This window comes from Anabrus simplex, chromosome 6, assembly GCF_040414725.1.
Source record: "Anabrus simplex isolate iqAnaSimp1 chromosome 6, ASM4041472v1, whole genome shotgun sequence".
In the NCBI taxonomy this organism is placed as follows: domain Eukaryota; kingdom Metazoa; phylum Arthropoda; class Insecta; order Orthoptera; family Tettigoniidae; genus Anabrus; species Anabrus simplex.
The window spans coordinates 217071362-217094863 of record NC_090270.1 but is presented as its reverse complement, the minus strand read 5'-3'; the positions used below and the strand labels follow the sequence as shown (position 1 = coordinate 217094863).

Here is a 23502-nt window from a genome sequence, read left to right as displayed (position 1 = left end):
GGCAGCCGGCATAGTTCCTATCCTCGCCGCTAGATGGGGCTTCATTCAGGACACAGGCTGTAGATTTTTATTTTCCTTTCACTAGCCTACTGGGGTCGTCTTCCACTGTAGGAGATTTCGCGAGACCGTCTTTGGAGTCTGTACCCCGCACAGTTCTGCAACGGCGTCTACCTAGGTATACAAGGCGTTAGATGTTATTGAGACACTTTAAATGATGATTGGGATTTACTTTAATTTTTAGAGATACCCTACCAGACGAGGCCTCGTATGTAAACTCGTAAAATAAAACACTGGTTTTGTTAAACCCAATACTAGCTAAGAGGAAGTCAATTGGAGAATTCCATCATCTGCACGATGATCTCCCGAAGCTATTTTACTGTTATCGGATGGGCCTAGATATGTTTCATTGCACATTGAAATGCTATACAGTCAATATTTATCAACATGTCGAATTTCGGGGTATCATTAACATCTGTAAAACATCCAGGTGTGACAGCAAGGCAAGTGATATAAATTGTTTTTTAAAAGGTTTATTATTCATAGAAGAAGCAGAGTACAACTTACGTATGTTATTTAAGACAGAAGTCTCCAGCCTTTCTTGTCAACTAGTTTGCCGGGAAAAGAATGGGGATGGATGGTGCATAAAGTAGGGTGACCAGGCGTCCCTTATTTTACGGGATTGTCCCTTATTTTTCTAAAGTGTCCCATTGTCCCGTATATTTTAAAACAACGTATTTAATATTTACCACAAAGCTCTGATGTATATTTCTCATGGTATTAAGTAATTACAGTTTGCTTGGCCCTAAATGGAACAAACCAGTGAGACTCGGTGCATAAAATGCGAAAATGACAACTAATCCTGCATCGTGAACATTGTTTTGACATGAACACGTCTTATGGCTAGGAGTCATCCAAAAATGTGTATAACGCGATAAAATGTGTGACGGATGTGACGTCATAATCGTTTTTACCATTATCCTTGGGCGCCAAAGTTTTTCTGTGAATTATACAAATAAATTGTTCGTTATCAATAGTGAATTTCAGAAAGACATATTCATGATCATTAGCTTTTCGCAAAGGGAAATGTTTCTTTTTTGCAATACTTTATGTACTGGAATTGGGTCGCTTCTATATATTTTTAATAATAAACAAAATCAAAATAAAATGCTTGGCTTTCGCAGGTAACCTAGCTATCATCACTAAGGACAAGTAGGAAACTAGGTATCCTATCGAGACATAACACAGATTAGCATCATATGCAGGCCTTCAGATATCATCGAGAGAACCAAAAAAAAAACCTAACCCCATGGCACTACAGCCCTTGAAGGGCCTTGGCCTACCAAGCGACCGCTGATCAGCCTGAAGGCCTGCAGATTACGAGGTGTCGTGTGGTCAGCACGACGAATCCTCTCGGCCGTTATTCTTGGCTTTCTTGACCGGGGCCGCTATCTCACCGTCAGATAGCTTCTCAATTCTAATCACGTAGGCTGAGTGGACCTCAAACCATCCCTCAGGTCCAGGTAAAAATCCCTGACCTGGCCGGGAATCGAACCCGGGGCCTCCGGGTAAGAGGCAGGCACGCTACCCCTACACCACGGGGCCGGCATCGAGAGAACCAAGTACTGTACATGCAGAATTTCCATCAAAAGTGCAAGAGAGATAAAATTGAAACGGCATATTGGGCGATTTCACAGGTATCTTTTTTAAATACCTTGGAGAAATAATTCTTCCTTCGGGATTAGACAGTGTGGCCAATGCAGAAAAGGCCTCAGAACTTCAGAGGGCATTTCGACCGACATGGGATCACTACAATGAACGAGTAATGTCACGTAATGCTAAATAGAAAAAATACAAAACAGTTATTCTACCGGAAGAAACCTTAACTTTAGGACGTCATTCTAAAATTGCAGGTATTGAAAAACATGAACGTAAAATTAAGAGAAAATTTCGGCCCCATACAAGAAAATGGAATTTTGATCAAAAGGCGAACTGTAGACCTCTATAGTGACACAGATAGTTTCATCAATACTGTACAGAGGAGACATTTGAATTTTTTGGACGCATTTTTAGGATGGATAATAACAGACTGACAAACTGTTACTCAATGCAATATCCCCCCCCCCCCCATCTAGAAAGGTTAATAAATTGGATGGAGGAAACAAGAGGAGACCTGAATGAATTGAATATCGGGGAAGACATGAAATATCGCAGTCTTCAGGACCTCAGTATATAAACACACATTTGTGGTGAAAACTAGCAGCAGGACTGGTACAAAGTGGTCAGAAGAACGGAGGAGACAACACAGTGAGTTTATGAAGAGATTTTGGAAGAATAGGAAGGCGAAAGTTACCAAGCCAATGAACAAGTTCCAACACCTCTATGAATGGACACAACGAAACAAGGACAATAATAATAATAATAATAATAATAATAATAATAATAATAATAATAATAATAATAATAATAATAATAATAATAATAATAATAATAATAATACCGAGCTCGATAGCTGCAGTCGCTTAAGTGCGGCCAGTATCCAGTAATCGGGAGATAGTGGGTTCGAGCCCCACTGTCGGCAGCCCTGAAGATGGTTTTCCGTGGTTTCCCATTTTCACACCAGGCAAATGCCGGGGCTGTACCTTGATTAAGGCCACGGCCGCTTCCTTCCAATTCCTAGGCCTTTCCTGTCCCATCGTCGCCATAAGACCTATCTGTGTCAGTGCGACGTAAAGCATATAGCAAATAATAATAATAATAATAATAATAATAATAATAATAATAATAATAATAATAATAATAATAATAATAATAATAATAATAATAATAATAATAATAATAATAAGTACTTGTTTTCTACAAATAAATGGTACTACCTGTAAGGTCTGCGGCTCGTGATAAGAAAAATCTAATCTTAAATAGGACCTAGTAATTAACGGCAGTCAATGTGACCTGTACTTTCATACTTGTAATCTGGTCACCCTAGCACAAAGGTCAGCTAAAATCCATCCCGACAGAAGAAGAACCAGCACCGTAGCGGGTACTCCACACATACATTTCCTACATCTGTAAATCTGACTTTAAAAAAAAAAATGCGAATACTGGAGAAGTGGTCTTAGTTACACAAGTTGCATGGATGTGCAAATTGCAAGGGCTTGGCAGACTTAAACTGCGATGACGACGTCGAACCTTTGGGTAAAAGATATATTCCCTGAGAAACGGCAAAAAACAACTTCGAAATATAATAAAAGCTCTTTTATTATCCTTTTGTTTTCTTACTTGTGTTAATGAAATCAGTGCAAATGTGGGTTATATTCTCTCTCAGGCGATCCAATACCGTCATTTTTTCTCGGCAAAGAAGTGAACAGCGCGTCGTTTTACCACGCCGAAGTTCCAGTGACGCAAAATAAACCACTCTTTCTATAATCTGAACCATAATGGCCACCAATGGTCAGTATTGACTTAAATCACTGTTATTAGTTATTTCAAGGTCCGCCTTGTCAATTCAATTCAAAGTCTAGTATATTTACTAATACATATTTACTAATACATATAAAAGTATATGATTCGATGATCCATTAATATTCTTCTCTTCAGCTTACAGATTAAAGTCACATGCATGTAATAGACCTTATTTAAAAATGTATGCCCTAACATAAAACTGGTTAGAAACAAGGTCACACAGATGCCACAACACAACACTATTTTATAATTGTTAATCAACTTAATACTAATACCATAAATTAACTCTCACACGATTCTTACAGGACAAGACTGGACATAACATGAATGATATTCATGTTTGAACTTTTAATATGTTTTATTTTATTGTTTTTAACCAGTTTTACGTTAGGGCATATTTTTAAAGTAAGGTCTATTACATGCATGTGATTTTAATCTGCAAGCTGAAGAGGAGAATGTTAATGGATTCTCGAAACATGTACTTGATATATTTACGTAATTGTTGTATTAGTAATTAGTAATTTTATTGACAAGGCGGGCCTTTAAATAGCTAATGACACTGCTCACTCTTTGCCAAAACACTGTATTGTTTGTTGCTGCTTGCATATAATTTATGTTGCACCCGCTTTTACTGTATACTATGATAATAGTATTGGTAAATTTAATTTGATTTGTTTCTGGTTTAAAATATTGCAATCATTTTAGGCCAAAACGATTGTTCTCAATATTTGTTACAATAAATATGATTTTTTTAATTATCAAATAAAACTTTGGGTCATGTTAAATACTTTTTTGTTCTAGAGCACAATTTCCAAACTTTTTGTGTCTGAGGACCCCTTAGCCACAGAAAATAATACAGAATTCAGTGAAGAAAGAACAGAATTGTATAATGTTACCTTGTATGATTGTATTCGTATAATTCAGGATTACTATTCACTTTACTTTAAATTTGAATGTAACATCATTTATATAAAGATACTTTATATATGCATAGAAATTATAAAACATTATGGCACTTGGCTAATAATTTCAACAGTGTGGATCTGGAAATTTACTTCACTTGGTACAGTTGTTGGATCAATGGGATGAACAAAGCGTTTTACAAGCGTAGTCACCCGAATCGAAGATCAGCCTCAACATTAGTTCCGTTTCTGTACTTCGTTTTCATTTGTATGAGAGCAGAAAAGTTACACTCACACAGATACATTGTCATGAAAGGCATTAAACGCAGTATTTCCTTTCCAGAAATTGTACAGTATAGGGGACGTCACGGACACAACAGTGGATCAGAGACGTGGAGTTATGATACAAGGTGTTCACCCCTCTATCCTCTTTGGTGTTCAGAAGACACTGCTAACTTATACCATTTATCGGCCAAGAATTACATATACTGTGTGTAAGTTATACAACAGCAAGGACATATGTTCCTAAATTTAGAATAATGAACTATGAATTGTGTGTGTTCAATAACATTTCGCTCTTTAAAATCTTACATTATTATTGCGGACCCCTTGGAATGTCGTCACAGCCCCCCAGGGGTCCGCGCACCACAGTTTGGAAGTTAATATTGTAGACTATAAAGTATCGGAAATTATTTAATATGACACAAGAACGAACACAATCAGAAGCTTACTTCGGTCGCTATGCTGAAAACTCGAAAAATCCAAGGCGGCGCAGGTTTATCCAAGATGTAGGATTATTCCCATATGGAATCGGGGACTTATAGTATTTTAGTTCGGATATGATCCTCAATATTTTCACTAATTTTCAGCTTATTCTTTCAAATGTCCAGCTCAGTGTTTAATATGACTGGACTAAAAGTTCATTTATCTCACTAAATATTATTTGTAAAATAATGCAATGTCCTAGGAATGTAGATGTTGGAATTTTCTATTTCCTGTACAAAAAAAAAAAAATCATTTAGTTGAAAATATTGAATTACATTGTAAATATTTTCTTCTAAAAGTCCACTGTTTACCATAAGTCAATGCTATTTAACACAAAGGTTCCAAACGTATTTTGTAATAAGTGTGTGCATTTTTGTGATAATTATTTCCTTGTGAAAACACATTTGAAGTCCAGGTGCACTTAAGAAGTGTCCATAATTTGTAGACGACTGAAACTAGGAAGTGAAATATCACACGTTCTTATGATAATCGCTAAGGATGCATTACCAAAGTCTTCTATACTTACATTTTGAAGGTTTAAGGTTAAGATGCATTAGGGCCTACCAACTACACGCGTTTACTAGTCAGTCAGATTTTATTCTAGAAACAATGTTGGTGGGAATTTTAACATCAAAACATAGTTCCTAATATTGGTATGGTATAAAACAGATTTTTTTTAACAGTAGGATTACCCTATTTTAGTTATTATAGACGATCCATTAGGAACTGAAACACCCCTATAGGTGAGAGGTTAAGCATATCAACGGTAATACTATCCTTTCGAAAGAGGACATCAAAAAGGTTCCCAGTTCAGAAGTGTGAGTTGTGAACATGCGCCTCCTAGCTGTGTCTGGCATCATTTACATTTGGTTACGCCTGGATCCTCGTTTTCACATTCCCTAAACCTTCCCTTAATCGCATTTTTCGACTCATCTTCCATATTCACGTATTTCACGGTCCTTCTCATTCTTTTCACGGTAACTTTATTCATTGAAGTGTCGGACCCTTTTATACTCCGATTAAAGTTAAGAGGAGATATTCTAGTTATACTTCCCCTTGAAACAATAATCACTATCACCATCTCTTCATCTAAAAGTTATTCTTATGTTCATCAGAATCCGCGTCGTCGTCATCATCATCATCATCATCATCATCATCATCATCATTATCATCACAGGTATTCACTTATTGGCGAGTATAATGATTATCTTCCGGGTGCATACATTTTTTTCGATAATAGGTTCTAGTAGAGGATGGTTACACAGTTGTACTTCCTCTTAACAATCACGACGCCGACGACGACGGCGATCACTATAGATTCAAGTAAATAAACTGACATAAATATTATCACGACGCTGTGACTGTGAATATCACTTTATTCACCATTCAGACTGGGTGAGACGTCGTCCCATCATGTCTCAAACATGTTCAATGGGAGAGAGGTCAGGAGATCGTGCTGGCCAAGGCAGTTATCGAACACCACGAAGAGCACGTTGCGCAGTAGCAGCAGTATGTGGACGAGTATTATCATGCTGAAACAGTACACCGTCTTCCTGTTGCAGAAATGGTGGTAGGTGGGTCGAATAATGTCCTGGACTTAGTAGGCACTACTTAATGGATCATTCACAATCACCCTGGAATTGTAGCTAATTGTGCTTCAAACCATGATGCCAGGAGTAGGGCCCGTATGTCGTGATAAATACACTCTGGAAGATGACGCTCACGTAAACGGCAATCACTTGCTTGAAGGCAGAACCTTCTCATCGCTAAACACAACAGAAGACCATTTCATCCTCCAGGCCATCCTCGCCCTCAATATAGGAGACGGTGCACGAAGAGGAAGAGGAAGTCGAGCCGAAGGCACACACGTTTGTAGTCCTGCTTCAAGCAGACGGTTCCCAGTAGTACGTGTGCACACCGCGGGTGCCACATTCAGTCAGATATCTGCTACGGATGTGTACGGTCTGCCGGTTATGCCCTAAGAACATGCCTCTCTAGTACATATGCATTACGTGGCCATCTAAAACTTTGTCTACAAGTTTGGTCCTGAGGATCATTGATAACATCCCCATTCTACGGTTGCATCATGACCAACGTATGCAGTCATCTCTGGATATCTCCATTACGTCTAGTTGTCCAATGAAGCGACCCTTCTTAAACGACTGTAATTGCAAAACGGGGTTCCTAACCGACTTCGAGGCATGGCTATAACTTAACACGTGAACAAAATTCAGCCTTCCAGGTGCACACGATACTGTCTGATGCGTGAGTGGATATGGCGCAACTAAATTAATGGTAACACGCCAGCACTCGGCCGGTGTACTTGAAACGATCATCAGCTTGACTACAATCCCCCAGCATGCAACAACTGTACCCTCGTTCAACTGTATATCAATCTTTAGGATACTGCAGTTTTCCATCTCTTAATGTATAAACCATACCATGATGTCTGGAGTAAGGCCGTTATGTCGGAAGAAATACACTCTGAAAGATCTCAGAGATCAAGAGTACTGCCAATTTAAACACCGACTAGTGACGTTCAATGTCATCTAGACATTCAGATGCTAGTATTTCATTCACAAAATTCTGAAAATTGTATTTAGTTTCTTCGTCTTTAAGGCGTTCTGAGTTCAGTTTACGTATTATCTGCTTCTTTTCTTATTTATTTCCGAGAAACTTAAATATTATTATTAATTTATGGTATGGGATAGGTATGAATAGTTAATACGTACAAGCTGTTTACAAAAATGTTACATGGCAAGAAGAGACTTTAAGCCTCTGAACTAATGCACTTATTCTCTTCATGGCTGCAGGTGTCGGCAACGGAAAATCGGACAAGTGTTCTTGATATTCCCCGGCTTTTAACTTGAACACAATATTCTGAATAATGTATATGGGAGCTCTGCAATTTCACTGAGGAGACGGAAATTCGGCCCTCTTGCAAAAGGATTCAGTACAGATTCCATGACTGGTCCGAATCATGATAAGAGCAGTCCATATTTTCCTCGGTGGGTCAAAACTAGGTGCGAGGTTGTTTCTATGTAAATAAAACGAAAGCTGAGGGATGGTGTCCAAGCATCATTCTTCTCTTCAGTGTATATTTCCGTCAAAAGGGCTCTCCATTGAACTCTGGTCATGACTAACTGGTGAGCGTCTATCTTTGATCGTTTCCCACCGATACCAGGAATGTCATCATGAATCGGCAAGCCCAGGTTTCATAAGATCTTCTTGTATTCTCGAAGCGGAGCAAGTTTTTTCTGTGGTTGAGGTGATATGATATTGCCGAGGACTAGAAGCCAACAAGTGGGAGTCGGTCTGATTAGGTCATAATTATTAAGTTGGACGGTGACTGACTTAACATAAGGGCTGTTTTCTTCAAACTGGGGCACACTATTCAGCCGCAGAGAAGACAAAGACTTAAAGTAGAACACCACCGTGTTGCTGTAGAAACACCCCAAGATGTACTACAAAGTTTCTCCAATGTGCAGAGCCATTACAGATCGCATATATCAGTGGTTAATCCAGCTATCAACAACACTTGTCATGGCTCTTGTGATTCGTACATCCCACTGATTCCAGACATGCACTATTATAAAATTAAATGGATGACTGCTTTGGCCTACAGTGTTGCCATGACGTTTTGAACTTTTTATTTTACCAAGGAAGAGAATTTTTAATGATAATGTGCTCTGAACGTCTAGCAACTAAGATGATTTAATTACAGTTATGTTTATGCCCTCTTTGGCTTGGTTCCTGCTCAGAGTGCAGACGGAGTATCTACCAATCTGGGCACGAAGGCGTCTAAATGGATAATTGTGTCAGAGTGAGGTAATTTGTTAAGACTCCAGCAAGATAGCAGTAGAAATCCCCTTTCTGGTCTTCGTCTAATGTTAAAATTGGAGCATTGACATTACAGTAACTCGCTGATTGTTCGTAAGTTTGAGGGTAAGAATCATGAGTATTTCATTTATTCTGGAAGGCAGTTCGTCAGGTTCATCAACGAATTAATTTGCAAGTCTAACTCCGTGGGTACGGGTTCGTTGTCGTCTTTCTCTTTCTAAAATAAATTGTATCCATGACCTTGCTCCTCGAGTAGACCTTCCTCATATAAGTTAGTTTCATTTTTATCTATGTCAGAGCAACAATGCTAATTGCTAATTGTCACGAGAGTTGGTGAGTGTGTCCATTATAGTTCATCAGTTCTACGTAGTGAAATTAATTTTCCTTGAGGAGCTTCAACTACATATATGGCTGTGCCCCTCAGATTCAGCTGTCCGGTCGGCTAATGGTTCACAAAAATACACAAACATAATGTTTAGGACTTGGTACAGAATTTACTTTACTGTGCAACCTGGTGCAGCATGAAGGTAACTAAAACACACACAATGTTTACATAGGTAAAACTTTGTGCCATCCTCAGTGCAAGAAAGGAGTAAAAACCACTGAAAATTGATGGTAGCATATCCAACTGCAACTTATCTAATTCTTGTATTTGGAACAAGAGGGGAGTAAACCTTTGGGATTTCAAGAAGAGAATGGAACTCCATTGACGACACGGGAAGTAAATCTTCATAGGAATGTGTCAATAATGACTCCTGGAAGTGGACGAAAAGGATTTAAAATTCCGATGTTGTGAAAATGTGTGTAAGGAATATCAAATGTGTGAATCAATCAATCAGTCACTACTGTTCTGCATTTAGGGCAGTCGCCCAGGTGGCAGATTCCCTATCTGTTGTTTTCCTAGCTTTTTCTTAAATGATTTCAAAGAAATTGGAAATTTATTGAACATCCCCCTTATTCCTGGAATGTCCTTCTTGGTGAAGAGTACAAAGGAGTTACTGAGAAAGCTGTATCGAACTAAACGCAGCAAACTGTTCTCGCGTACAGATGAGGAGAAATCTCAGACACTGTTTGAAACAATAATCAAGTAATAATAATACTATGTTTTGATACATTTAAATATCATTTTAGTAGCGAGCAGAGTGATCGCTCGTGTTAATGCGCTATGGTTACGGAGCCAAGCTCTGCATTTGGGAGATGCGTGTATTCGAACCCTACCGTCGGCTGTCTTGAGAATGTTTCTCTGTGGTTTCCCACATTCACTCCCAAGCAAATGCCGGGACAGTTCCAATTCATAGACCACAGCCGATTCCTTCCACCTTAACTTAAATAAGTATATTTCTATTTCTATTTCCTTACCCAGTTTCATCCATTATCAATCATTTCGTCACCAACCTCATTTGAGGAGTTAATAAGTATGAAATGAATGATGGCGAATGAAATTGGGTAAATAGGTGGAAGGGATCTGAATTGGCTGTGATCTATGAATAGGAACTCTCCAGGTATTTGCCAGGAAGAGAAAATGGGAAACCAGAGCAACCTATATTCAAGACAGCCGATGGTGTGGTTCGAACCCACGCGTCTCCCGCACGCACAGCCACCCCCCTCGGTATTAACAATCAGTAGTTATTTAAGAATAAAACATTCTTGTACATATTTCATAGTATTCTGACCAAGAATATTTTAAGTATGGTACGGTAGATGTATGTATGTTCAGTCCGTCAGCGATTCCGCTGGTGGGATCCTCAACAGCTCTGCCATCAGCTGTCATAGATGGCCTAGGAATCATTGAAGAGGCGTACTAGGGAAATCAGGAGTGAGGTAGTTTCCCGTTGCTTTCCTCACCGAGCCAGAATTGCTATTACATATCAGTCTGCCAAGCCCATTGAAAGGCATGCACCAACCGACCCTATGAGCAACATTTTCACACCATTCATAGCAGGGACTGGCTGCATAAGGATTGGCATTACTAGCATCGCTCATACCTCAGTCACTTTCATATTGTCAAAGCCAAGGATAAGACAGAGACAGATCTATGAAAGTAACAAAATTGCCCTAGTCTATACCAGAAGTCATAGTGCACTGTAAACACTAGGTCCTGCCAGCAAAGGCATACGGTAGATGTACATTACTCTATTGTCTGTTGTCGTTATGCTGTCACTGATAGTTATTATGTATTTTGACGAATCACCTGTTTATGGTACTGAGCCACATACTGTAAATGTATTGTGACAATAAATCACTACGCCACTCTACTTCTGTAACCTGCATGTGCCTTAATATTCCTTGTTACAGTGCTGTAGTATATGGCAGTAAGAATAGCCTACGCTATTATAAATATTGTAAATGTGTGTCAAACAGTAGTTAGTTGTTTAAATAATAATATCCAAAAATCTGGTTTCTTCATTATTTCCTCTCCATAAATATAATACAATTAAATTAACAGGATGCTGCAATGATTTGACAACTTAACAGAAGTTGCTTTGGCTACCCACTCGGTACGTTGCCTCGCCCCCTTCCTTTCTGCCAACAGAAAACATGGCGTAGAAGCTTTCAACTTTCTTCAAAGATGGGAAGTCATCCGCCAGGATATGCTGTATAATATAGGTCGTTGGTATTTGTAGCTTGAGGTACCATGGATCAGCCAACATACATTTGCGAGACATCTGTTGCGGTAAACCTGAACAAACTGTATTTGAAATCCAGTCTGTACGGGATCGGATCTCATCGGATCATGGCAGTATCACAATTCCCAGAGCATCTGCTCACATCAGATCTTAACCAGTTTCTTGTTTCCTAAAAAGCGAGCAAAACGAAGTGACTCCCATTTTACATCAAACCCTTCAATTACTCAGTAGTTCCAGTGGAAAGGAATATAAATGAAGTAGAATATACACTGAAACCATGGATAAATCCAATCATTGTGTGAAGTCCTTGACTCAAGTTTTTCTTTGAAGGAACGCTCCTGATAAACTTACAGACCAATAAAATGGTTTCAATGCTCGCTAAGCATGCACTGGGAAACTGCCCGCTTACATTATAAACAAAGAGACATAATTTATGACAATTTGTTCTAGGATGTCTCATTTATCGAAGACTATCCTACACGACAGTGTGTTCCAGTAATGTTAACCAGTCTTCTACGCCAGGTACTCATACACCAGGTCCATTTTTGCATCAAAGAAAAGTCTTTTCAATACAACTGACAATTCGGAAAGTTGGTAACAATGCCATTTACTACACCAACAGAGTGTTCCGCACGTGACGTGTCTACCAATATTAGGTTGATTTTTTCTTTTCTTTTACAAGTGGCTTTACGTCGCACCGACACAGATAGGTATTATGGCGACGATGGGATAGGAAAGGCCTAGGAATGGGAAGGAAGCGGCCGTGGCCTTAATTAAAGTACAGCCCCAGCATTTTCCTGGTGTGGAAATGGGAAAACACGGAGAGCCATCTTCAGGGCTTCCGATACTGGGGTTCGAACCCACTATCTTCCGAATGCAACTTACGTTAAGTGTTTTAGATATACCGACAATTCTTAACTGGAGCTAATACCTTAACACTCGTATGTGATGTGGTTTGCCATAATGGGATATATATATATATATATATATCTACGAGTTTTCGCAAATTTTATGCTAAGCTTTTAACATTCAAAGACCGAACATTACTGCCTACTGGCCATGGGTACGTATTGCAAGGCGCAAGTTTACTTGCACGACCGTAGGTTGCTAATATCTTTGAGGTTGAGCCAGAGGTACTCCTGAAGCCTGTGGTAATGTGATGTGATGCTCTCAAAATAGCCTGTTCTGTATGCGATACCGTCAGCGAATCGTAACATATCTACTTTATCTCCTTGGATCTTAATTCCTCCTGTTGTTCCAAGCTTACCTCTGACTTCAGCTGGTGCCCTCTGAATATACCTGTGTAGACAAGTTGTAATGAAATAATGATAGGTCTATACACTATTATGAAAATACACCTTCCGTCATTTTAAATAGTGGTCTTATACTTTTGGTAGGTGCTGTAGTCTTGACGTGACTTGCTCTCCACACACTTGCACGTTTACAAAATCGTCATTCTCTTTTCAACAGATGTATATAACATAATACTGCTCTTTGTTAGCTCAGGTGCGAACAAAGTTTAGGCTGGGTCGAGAATGATGCCAAACATTTTTGGAGGAACACGCAAGTGTAACATTTTAAGGTCCCTAACAGACCGAATGAATTTATTGTATGATTACCATACGTAAGTCGTATTTTTCTGCGGGTCTGTCTGTCTGTCTGTCTGTCTGTCTGCCTGCCTGTCTGTCTGTCTGTCTGTCTGTCTGTCTGTCTGTCTGTCTTACTGTTAGATCATCAGCCCAGAAGTTGGTTGGATCTTCAAATAGCACAGGGAAACCGCAAAAAACCGACGTTGGCAATTTTTAAAAGTGTTTTTCTGTTATCCTTCCCCCGCATTATTCTACAGAGTAAGTAGATTATCTATAAAATATGTTCACAATGGGGTGTTTACGGACGCATTTTTGCTGACGACTTCAAAAGATCAAAGTTACATTTGTGGTACTAAAGTGGCCGACGGATAAAATAATAATAATAATAATAATAATAATAATAATAATAATAATAATAATAATACCGGGCAAGTTGGCCGTGCGGTTAGGGGCGCGCGGTTGTGAGCTTGCATCCGGGAGATAGTGGGTTCGAACCCCACTGTCGGCAGCCCTGAAGATGGTTTTCCGTGGTTTCCCATTTTCACTCCAGGCAAATGCTGGGGCTGTACCTTAATTAAGGCCACGGCTGCTTCCTTCCCATTCCTAGGCCTTTCTTGTCCCATCGTCGCCATAAGACCTATCTGTGTCGGTGCGACGTAAAGCAACTAGCAAATAATAATAATAATAATAATAATAATAATAATAATAATAATAATAATAATAATAATAATAGTGTTCTACTATTACTACTACAACTTTTCCTAGATCTGTGGGATCGCGAGTGCGAACTGTGTAGCACATGGGGAATTGGCCTTGTTTTACAGCCGGATGCCCTTCCTGATGACAACCTCACATGGCGAGTTGCAATCACTAATACGTGTTTCTGTGTTGGTTGGTAGTGTGTGTGTTGTCTGAATATGAAGAGGAAAGTGTTGGGACAAACACAAATACCCATTCCCCGAGCCGGAAAAATAATCTGACACGATTAAAATCCCCGATCCAGCCGGGAATCGAACCCTGGACCCCGTGAACCGAAGGCCTCAACGCTGACCATTCAGCCAATGAGTCTAATAATAATAATAATAATAATAATAATAATAATAATAATAATAATAATAATAATAATAATAATACAGTAGAACCCCGCTTAACCGAACTTCGTTTCACTGAAACCCGGTTTAACCGAAATACTCTGGCAAAATTTAATATTTTGTTTTTACCCTCTCGTTCTTAGCCGTCGATATTAGTAATTCTCTTGCTCGATGTGCTGAGAGCTACTAGGCGAACCCTATTTTTATGTTATGACTTATGCCAGAATTCACGTGTAGCATAAAACGAAACAGTTTCTTACCCTCTAGTTCGTTCCATGATACACTTTTTCTTGAACAAGCAGCAATTATTATTACTGTATTATTCGTCTTGAAGGTTATGCAGATGACACCGACCTTGACAATAGCAGTTCTGAGAATCGAGTTAACATTAGATGATGGATTAATGCATTGGAGGTAAGATTGGTTTCGAATTTTTATTAAAATACAGTACCACACGCTTTAATTACAGTACAGTATACAGTATTCAGTTCAGTAGTAACAAAAAAAGTTTCATTATTTCAGGTCGCTTTTCGCTTTGTTGAACAAAGCAATGAATCTACACCAGCTGATGTATTGTTGATTAAACGGTGGCGCTACACTGCTGCACGACAGCGCTGCACCAAGAAAATTCAGAAGTGACATAATGTATACTTTTTAGTTTTAATATACAATATGTACCTTTGCTTAACGGAGTAAATGCATTTTTATTTCGACATTTAACTTCCGAAAATATTTACCATGTGTCATCCGATAAAACGCATCAACCGAAGTGGCTCCACCCCCTTTATTTCGGATAAACGGGGTTCTACTGCATTAATAATAATAATAATAATAATAATAATAATAATAATAATGATAATGCAGTTTGGAAGTTTCTGTGAATGACGCAAGCGACTCTTCTGTCCTCTGTTACTAAGTCTGTGCCGTCTTCAGTTATACATCTTTAAATATTTAACCATTGTTATCTTTGTCTCGTTCTTCTTCTCTTACCTTCCATGGCCAAGTCCATTATTCTACTAAATATCTTATCCTTCTCGTTCGCCTTACAAGACCTCACCACCGAGCCCGGTTCACATTCGCAGCTTCATCATTCCTATCTTAGCTTTTAACTCATTGCGAGTGTTCTCCTGCAATGTTCCTATCTGCCTCTATCAGCAATCATTCCCACTGCTTTCCTGTCCTTTACGTCCAGCTTATGAATGAGATATCCTGAGTACACCCAGGTTTCTCTCCTGCATAATAAAGTCGGACTGAAGACAAAGCGAGGTAACGGATACGTTCGTGCAAGAGATGGCTTATTTCTTACAACTGCGAGCTCACTATATTACATTTAACGCACCTTTAAACTTTGTCATCAAGGAAGAACATACACCATAGGTACTTGCTCCTGTTTAATATTCCCTACTTAACATACAATCCTTTATGTTATCCCCACAACTGACATCGCGTTATTTTTTGAAAATTTTTCATATGATAGGCCTACTCAATTTCTTTTCAAGCTTCAAATTATTAGATTTGCGAACTTTCGGCTCAGTATACCGTTAAAGCCAAGTCATCTGCATAGGCTAAACTGCTTACTATCCACTACCAGCCATTTTATACCTCTCAGTAAATGATTAATGTAAACCACAAAGGTGAAAAATTATATTCCCTAAGACTCCTCTGAAACCAACAGCTTTCATTTTTTTTTATGCGTTCTGATTGTCAACGTAAATGCGTTTGATTGCCCACATTTTTAAAATAGTGAATGCCCTTTTATCGCGGAAGTGGCCGAAGACATATACTATCCTGATCAAATAAATGAGGATGGGGCCCTACCTATGATGAGTTTTATGTTGAAGACGTCGGGAGAACAACTGTTTTAAAATGTTCCATACACCTGTTATGTTGAGAAATGACCCGCTAGAAAAAAAAAAGGAATAACTGGAACATTTGAATAAATATTTTTCATATAAATTGCTACAACTTAGTTGAAAATTGTCCACAGTATAATTTGTCGCCATTATTTGGTATTTCCTCCCGGTGAGCTTCCATAGTTCAGGCAGCAGCGCGCCGGCCTCTCACCGCTAGGTTCCGTGGTTCAAATCCCGGTCGCCCCTTGTCAGATTTATGCTGGACAAAGGACATGCGGGACAGGATTTTCTCCGGGTACTCCAGTTTTCCCCGTCATCTTTCATTCCACCAACATTCTCCAATATCATTTCCTTTCATCTATCAGTCATTAATCATAGCCCTAGAGGAGTGCGACTGGCTTCGGCAGCCGGCACAATTCCTATCCTCGCCGCTAGAGGGGGCTTCATTCATTCATTCATTCAATTTCTGACCCGGACGAATGACTGGAAACAGGCTATGGATTTTCATTTTCATTTAATATTCCCTCCCAAAATAGAATTAGTTACGAGCCGTTTTGAAATATTTTAATAATAGTGTTCCTTGCTTTATGTCCCACTAACTACTTTTACAGTTTTCGGAGACGCCAAGGTGCCGAAATTTTGTCCACCAGGAGTTCTTTTGCGCACCAATAAATCTGCCGACACGAGGATGACGTATTTGAGCACCTTCAAATACCACCGTACTGAAATATTTTACTGTAAGCGTCCTCTTGTGTCAATGGTGGGAAAACTTGCTGAAAAACATGTAACCTGCACGACTGTGCTGGTACCCTTCCACTACACATTTGTTAGATATTGTATCCGCTTCCCAAAATGCATTTTTAAAGGAAAACAACAAAATATTTCAGGTGGGTAAGGGTTACACATGTAGATTTTGATGCCACTAGGGTGGGATAAAATCACCATATTTGCTTGGTGTAAAATGCAAGACCAAAAGAAACCAAGCCTGACTACGATGTGGTTCGAACCCATAACCTCCTGAATTGAAACTTACACCTCACACGACCCGTATTACTTATTCAGCTCGCTCCGTAGAATCATATAGCCCCGCCTACAACGAGGACAGCTGTTTCGGAACACCCACCAGATCACGACAGGTTGTCAATAGTATATAACAAAGAACGTCTTCCATCCTCAGCAGTTCAGCAACGTAGTAGATCCCATTACCTATCAGGTAAGAACCGTTTCTCTTAATTCCTGATTTTAGGTTCGAATGTTGACACTAGAAAGGAACTGTGGCATCAGAAATTTAATTAACCGTAAAGGTAAGGCAGTGTGCCAAGAATTAAACTTAATATTACATCTTCATCGACTTATGCTATATATTCTTCAGGTCGCTGGAGTCTCCCTGTATGAATTTGGATTTTCAACCAGGGGGTTATGGTGCACATGTTCCAAAATATATATATGTAATTTTAGTCCAGTTGTATACGGCATTCTACCGGTTAACTAATATGGCTCTAGTTAAAAAAATCTTATTTTTGTCTAAATAGAGCTAATAGGCCAATTTCCGAAAATATGGTGCTTTTTATGAATAGTTTGTTCCATTTCCAAAATGTTCCAGGCAACAATTTCTAAATTTATTTAATAAGGGTACTGTTAATTTTTTTTGCACTTAAACTTAGCGTACCGTATAGATTTCTGGACGCATATATACATGTTATTATATGTCTTATGTTTTGGATATTAGCGCCTTTTCTGCACACATTAGTGACGCTACGAGTTGTGACATTCTTTCCGATCTCGAAATACCTGTTCACAATTCTGCCATATAGTAGTACTCCAAGTGTAATTGAAAGGATATAAATGTAATTTAGAACATATTTTCTTTAAGAAAATTCTAAATGATAAGTTTGGAAACAAAATGTCTGAAATTTGTAAGTGGTTACAAAATACATTTTGGTCTTTCCCAGTAACCATCAACAGAAGATACTTCTAAAGAGCTAATATGAGGTGCCCTAGAATTTCTCTCGGGTTATATGCTGTCCAACTATTTTGAATTTTCAATGTTTCCCCTAACTAATCGAATTAATCATCAAAATTAGAATGCGTGTGAACTAATATCGCGGCAAAATGTTACCGCAGTGGAATGAAACATGAATTTTATAACGTGCGTCTGCCGGTCGTCACCATCATAGATAACTTAAAAATACTATGCTGCTAAAAATGCAGAAAGTAGAAATAGGAGGGCGGGAAAAAAGAGAAAGGGACAAAACCGGTAACAATGATACATTACAAAGGAGATACCCAATAGATAGTACTTAAGGAGAATAAAATCTCGATTAAATGTGAGTAAGGGCCGATGACCTAGATGTTAGGCCCCTTTAAACAACAAAGGTGAGTAAAATTTACATTACAGTGTTATCATATTTCAAACATGAGATGAAATTAAAAAAAAAAAAAAAAAAAAAAAACATTTATAAACTCAAATGAAAGAACTGAAAGCGTGACGAAATAATTGTAAGTGCGACGACATGACTTACCGACTGATTTAAACTTAATTATTTAAGTTAAATTTTTTAAAGGAACAATTATTTGAGTATTATTTTCTGGTTTGAACAACATTTTTATTAAGATGTTGTATTGAATTACAAAAGAAAAACGAATAATCGAATAAGCGATTATTTTGTATTCGATTATCCCATCATTAGGTAACAGATCATTTGTGGTGACCGGCGCCAGATCAAGGAATTCCCTGTCAACTCAAGTCAGATACAGTAGCTCGTTATCAATATTTAAATTCGCCTACCTGCTGACAGCTGACTGAGTGGTTGTTGTATGAATTACTTAGAGGATTAGTTAGATGGATTTTAAGAGTATGTAATAGGGTCTACGGAACAACGTTTGATTATAACTATAAGAAAAACATAAGCCCGGTCACTCCATGTGAGATTTGTGCTGGACAAAGTGGAGGGGGGCAGATTTTTCTCCGGGTAGTCCGGTTTTCCCTGTCATCCTTCACTCTACCAACACTCTCCAATACTGCTTCATTTCATCTATGCGTCATCAATCATTGCCACAGACGAGTGCGACAGGCTTCGGCAGCCGGGACAATTCCTCTGCTCGCCGCTAGATGAGGGCTTCATTCATTCATTCATACAATACCTGGCCCAGTCGAATGACTGGAAACAGGCTGTGGATTTATTATATAAAAGACATATTAGGTTGTTAGTATGTAAGCCTATATAGTATTTATTAAAGTGTTTTGATTTTTTATTTCATTTCTAGAATCTATTAGGATCATGCACTGCATATTTTAATTTATTACAGAGTTAGTTACATTATTGTGTTCATACTCGCTCTTAAAGAATGTCCTAATTTTCTTTAATTTAAGGTTGCTATACATTTCATTACACAACTTTGATGATATTAAATTTTTGATGTTTTTAATGTTAATAATTAGTTTGTTATTTAAATTATAATAATTTACCTTAATTTTAAATATTTTAATTATTTTAGATTGTAAACACAATGCAGTTAAGTGTAAAAGGGGCTTAGATCCCTAACTTCACAAGTAACAAGACACTATTATTAATATTTATCTCTTAAGACACTCTACATTTCTTCTTTGTTTGTTTGGTAGCAAGTAGCAAAAAATGCTGTACATTTCATTTTTCTGTATACACACTGACAATGACAGTGTAAGATGTAAGGTATTATGTTTTCCAGGTTTCGTAGATCTAGAGGAGAAATATAACAGGGGCAGGTTATTACAGATAATCTAAGGCTCATTTGTTGACAATCGAGCCGATGTGAGAAATGAAGGCAGAATCAGTTCCTGGTTCAAGTTTTTTACAGGAGTTAGACCAGGCTGTAATCTTTCACCTTTGTTGTTCGTAGTATATAAGGATAATTTGCTGAAAGGGGTGGCAGCTAATCACGCTAACCACTACACCACAGAGGCGGACTTTATTTTATTAAGGTCGCAATACATCTCATTACATACCTTTGAAGATATTAAATTTTTGATGTGTATTTTATGGCAAGGAGGGATTTAGTTAAGTGGAAGTGTAATAAGCAGTTCGCTCTTAAAGAATGTTACAATTTTATTTTATTCTTCTTCTTAATCTGTTTACCCTCCAGGGTCGGTTTTTCCCTCGGACTCAGCGAGGGATCCCACCTCTACCGCCTCAAGGGCAGTGTCCCGGAGTTTCAGACTTTGGGTCGGGGGATACAACTGGGGAGAATGACCAGTACCTCGCCCAGGCGGCCTCACCTGCTATGCTGAACAGGGGTCTTGTGGAGGGATGGGAAGATTGGATGGGATAGGCAAGGAAGAGGGAAGGAAGCGGCCGTGGCCTTAAGTGAGGTACCATCCCGGCATTTGCCTGGAGGAGAAGTGGGAAACCACGGAAAACCACTTCCAGGATGGCTGAGGTGGGAATCGAACCCACCTCTACTCAGTTGACCTCCCGAGGCTGAGTGGACCCCGTTCCAGCCCTCATACCACTCTTCAAATTTCGTGGCACAGCCGGGAATCGAACCCGGACCTCTAGGGGTGGCAGCTAATCACGCTAACCACTACACCACAGAGGCGGACTTTATTTTATTAAGGTCGCAATACATCTCATTACATACCTTTGATGATATTACATTTTTGATGTGTATTTTATGCTTTTCTGAAGTCATGTGACCTCCAAAGTGGTTTGGTGCAGGTCTTTCTAGTTGACACCCATGGGCCACCTGCACATGTGGATGTGAGATAATGATGGTGGTGATAACGAGGTAGTAAGAGGATGAAACCCGATGTCGACCCATAGCTTACTCCTGTCAAATAACACCAAAAGCTCTGCTCAAGGCTTAACGTCCCCATCCGAAGGACGAATCACCGTTAATAGCGACATACGCCCTCAGTCCATACGAACAGCTAGGAGAGGTTTGGAATTGAACCCAGGCTCCTGGCACGCTAGCTAGTGGCTAGAAGTTGTATACCACCACCATCTCTTCTACTCTGTTCGCCAACATTCCGTATTCTGCTGGTGACATTTTATTTTCCACAAACGGGACTCGAACTGGCTAACCATAGCGTCAGACCATAGTGACATGCCTTTTTAACGATCATAGCCACCAGGTGCCAAAAGCTTGCAATCTAATATCTTAGAGCTTCATAAGAGTTGCGTTGGCTGAATGGTCAGCGTACTGGCCTTCAGTTCAGAGGGTCCCAGGTTCGATTCCCGGCTGGGTCGGGGATTTTAACCTTCATTGGTGGACTCAGGATATCTTATTCATAAGTCAGAAGTAACAGACATGAACGTAGCAAGAATGATTGCTGTTACAAACAGGTGGGACCAATGGTAGGAGGGTACTCGGAATGAGCAGATAAAGGCTAATTTAGGAATGAACTCGATGGATGAAGCTGTACGCATAAACCGGCTTCGGTGGTGGGGTCATGTGAGGCGAATGAAGGAGGATAGGTTACCTAGGAGAATAATGGACTCTGTTATGGAGGGTAAGAGAAGTAGAGGTAGACCAAGACGACGATGCTTAGACTCAGGTTCTAACGATTTAAAGATAAGAGGTATAGAACTAAATGAGGCCACAACACTAGTTGCAAATCGAGGATTGTGGCGACGTTTAGTAAATTCACAGAGGCTTTCAGACTGAACGCTGAAAGGCATAACAGTCTATAATGATAATGCATGTATGTATGTATGTATGTATGGTTAATTCCAATGGCTCGGGGGTTGGGTATTTGTGCTGTCCCCAACATACCTGCAAATCACACACCACACATAACACTATCCTCCACCACCATAACACGCAGTCACCTTCACATGGCAGATGCCGCCCACCCTCATCGGAGGGTCCGCCTTACAAGGACTGCACTCGGCTAGAAATTGCCACACGAAATTAATAAAAAAAACAGAGTTGCAGTGAGTGTAATATCAAAATGAGCATTTCTAAGACTAAAGTGATATCAGAAGGACGAAACTCAAGAGGACTGAATACCAGGTAGGGAATACGAAACTGGAACACGTAGATCATTTCTTTCTAAAAGAAAGAGAAAATCAAGTTCTTACAATACACGTGCATTCCGTTTGAACCAAGAGTCCAACCGGTGACTAATGCAATCATTGCTGCAATATTATATTTTTAAGAAGTGTGAACAATAAATAATAATAATAATAATAATAATAATAATAATAATAATAATAATAATAATAATAATAATAATAATACCGGGCAAGTTGGCCGTGCGGTTAGGGGCGCGCGGTTGTGAGCTTGCATCCGGGAGATAGTGGGTTCGAACCCCACTGTCGGCAGCCTTGAAGATGGTTTTCCGTGGTTTCCCATTTTCACTCCAGTCAAATGCTGGGGCTGTACCTTAATTAAGGCCACGGCCGCTTCCTTCCCATTCCTAGGCCTTTCTTGTCCCATCGTCGCCATAAGACCTATCTGTGTCGGTGCGACGTAAAGCAACTAGCAAATAATAATAATAATAATAATAATAATAATAATAATAATAATAAAAGCGTGTGGCCCCCGGGTAGGCCTTGTGCAGATCTTTCGATTTGACGCTGTATAGGTGACATGCACATCTGTAAGAATGGGGCTCTAACTATTATGAATTCTAATGCTGAAAACGACACACTACACACACATACTCAGGCCCCGAGCCTTTGGAATTAACCAATTAAGGTTAAAATTCCCCAGCTGGCTGTGATCGAACCCGGGACCCTCTGGACCAAAGACTAGCACGTTAACCAATTAGTCATGGAGCCGGAAATAATAATAATAATAATAATAATAATAATAATAATAATAATAATAATAATAATAATAATAATAATAATAATAATAATAATAAATTTTAGAGATGCCGTACTGACGGAATATTTTCCCACATGAATTCTTTACTGTGATAGATGTTAAAAGCATTTTAGCAACCCCATTCACCAATGACCTGCCTCAGGATCGAATCAACTTTCTAGGAACACACAACAATGACTGACCAACAACGTGCGTGAGGTCGACGTTATTATTATTATTATTATTATTATTATTATTATTATTATTATTATTATTATTATTATTATTATTATTAAAAATCGATAAATTTAACAATGTAACATTAATACGAGTGAAAAAATGAAATAGGCCCGACACTTTGAAAAATGAAGTATCGGCCAAAGAAAGACAAGGGCCACGAAGGACGTGAAAATGAAAGATCCCGTAGATCTCTTGATCTAATACCGTTGGAGTCTGAAATGAACAACATTTGACCAAGGAAGGTCGGATAGGATAGATGAAATTGAGGAGTCCGTACGTGGAAGCAATGTCAGGACTCAGTTAAGGGCCCCGTGGTTGCCAACCCACGCTCCAAAGCTAAGAGCCCC

The 23502-nt window shown here is 39.1% G+C and overlaps 2 protein-coding genes across 2 annotated transcripts in view; one reads left to right on the top strand and one right to left on the bottom strand.

Moving 5' to 3' along the window:
- The window catches only part of Hasp (Hig-anchoring scaffold protein), a 1448565-nt gene that overhangs the window by 400189 nt on the left and 1024874 nt on the right, over window positions 1-23502 (bottom strand). The window lies entirely within an intron of this gene.
- The window catches only part of LOC136876342 (dopaminechrome tautomerase), a 38930-nt gene continuing 32650 nt past the window's right edge, over window positions 17223-23502 (top strand). The window contains exon 1 of the mRNA XM_067150197.2: window positions 17223-17339. The gene's annotated coding sequence lies outside the window, so the exon portion shown is untranslated. The remainder of the gene's footprint in view (window positions 17340-23502) is intronic.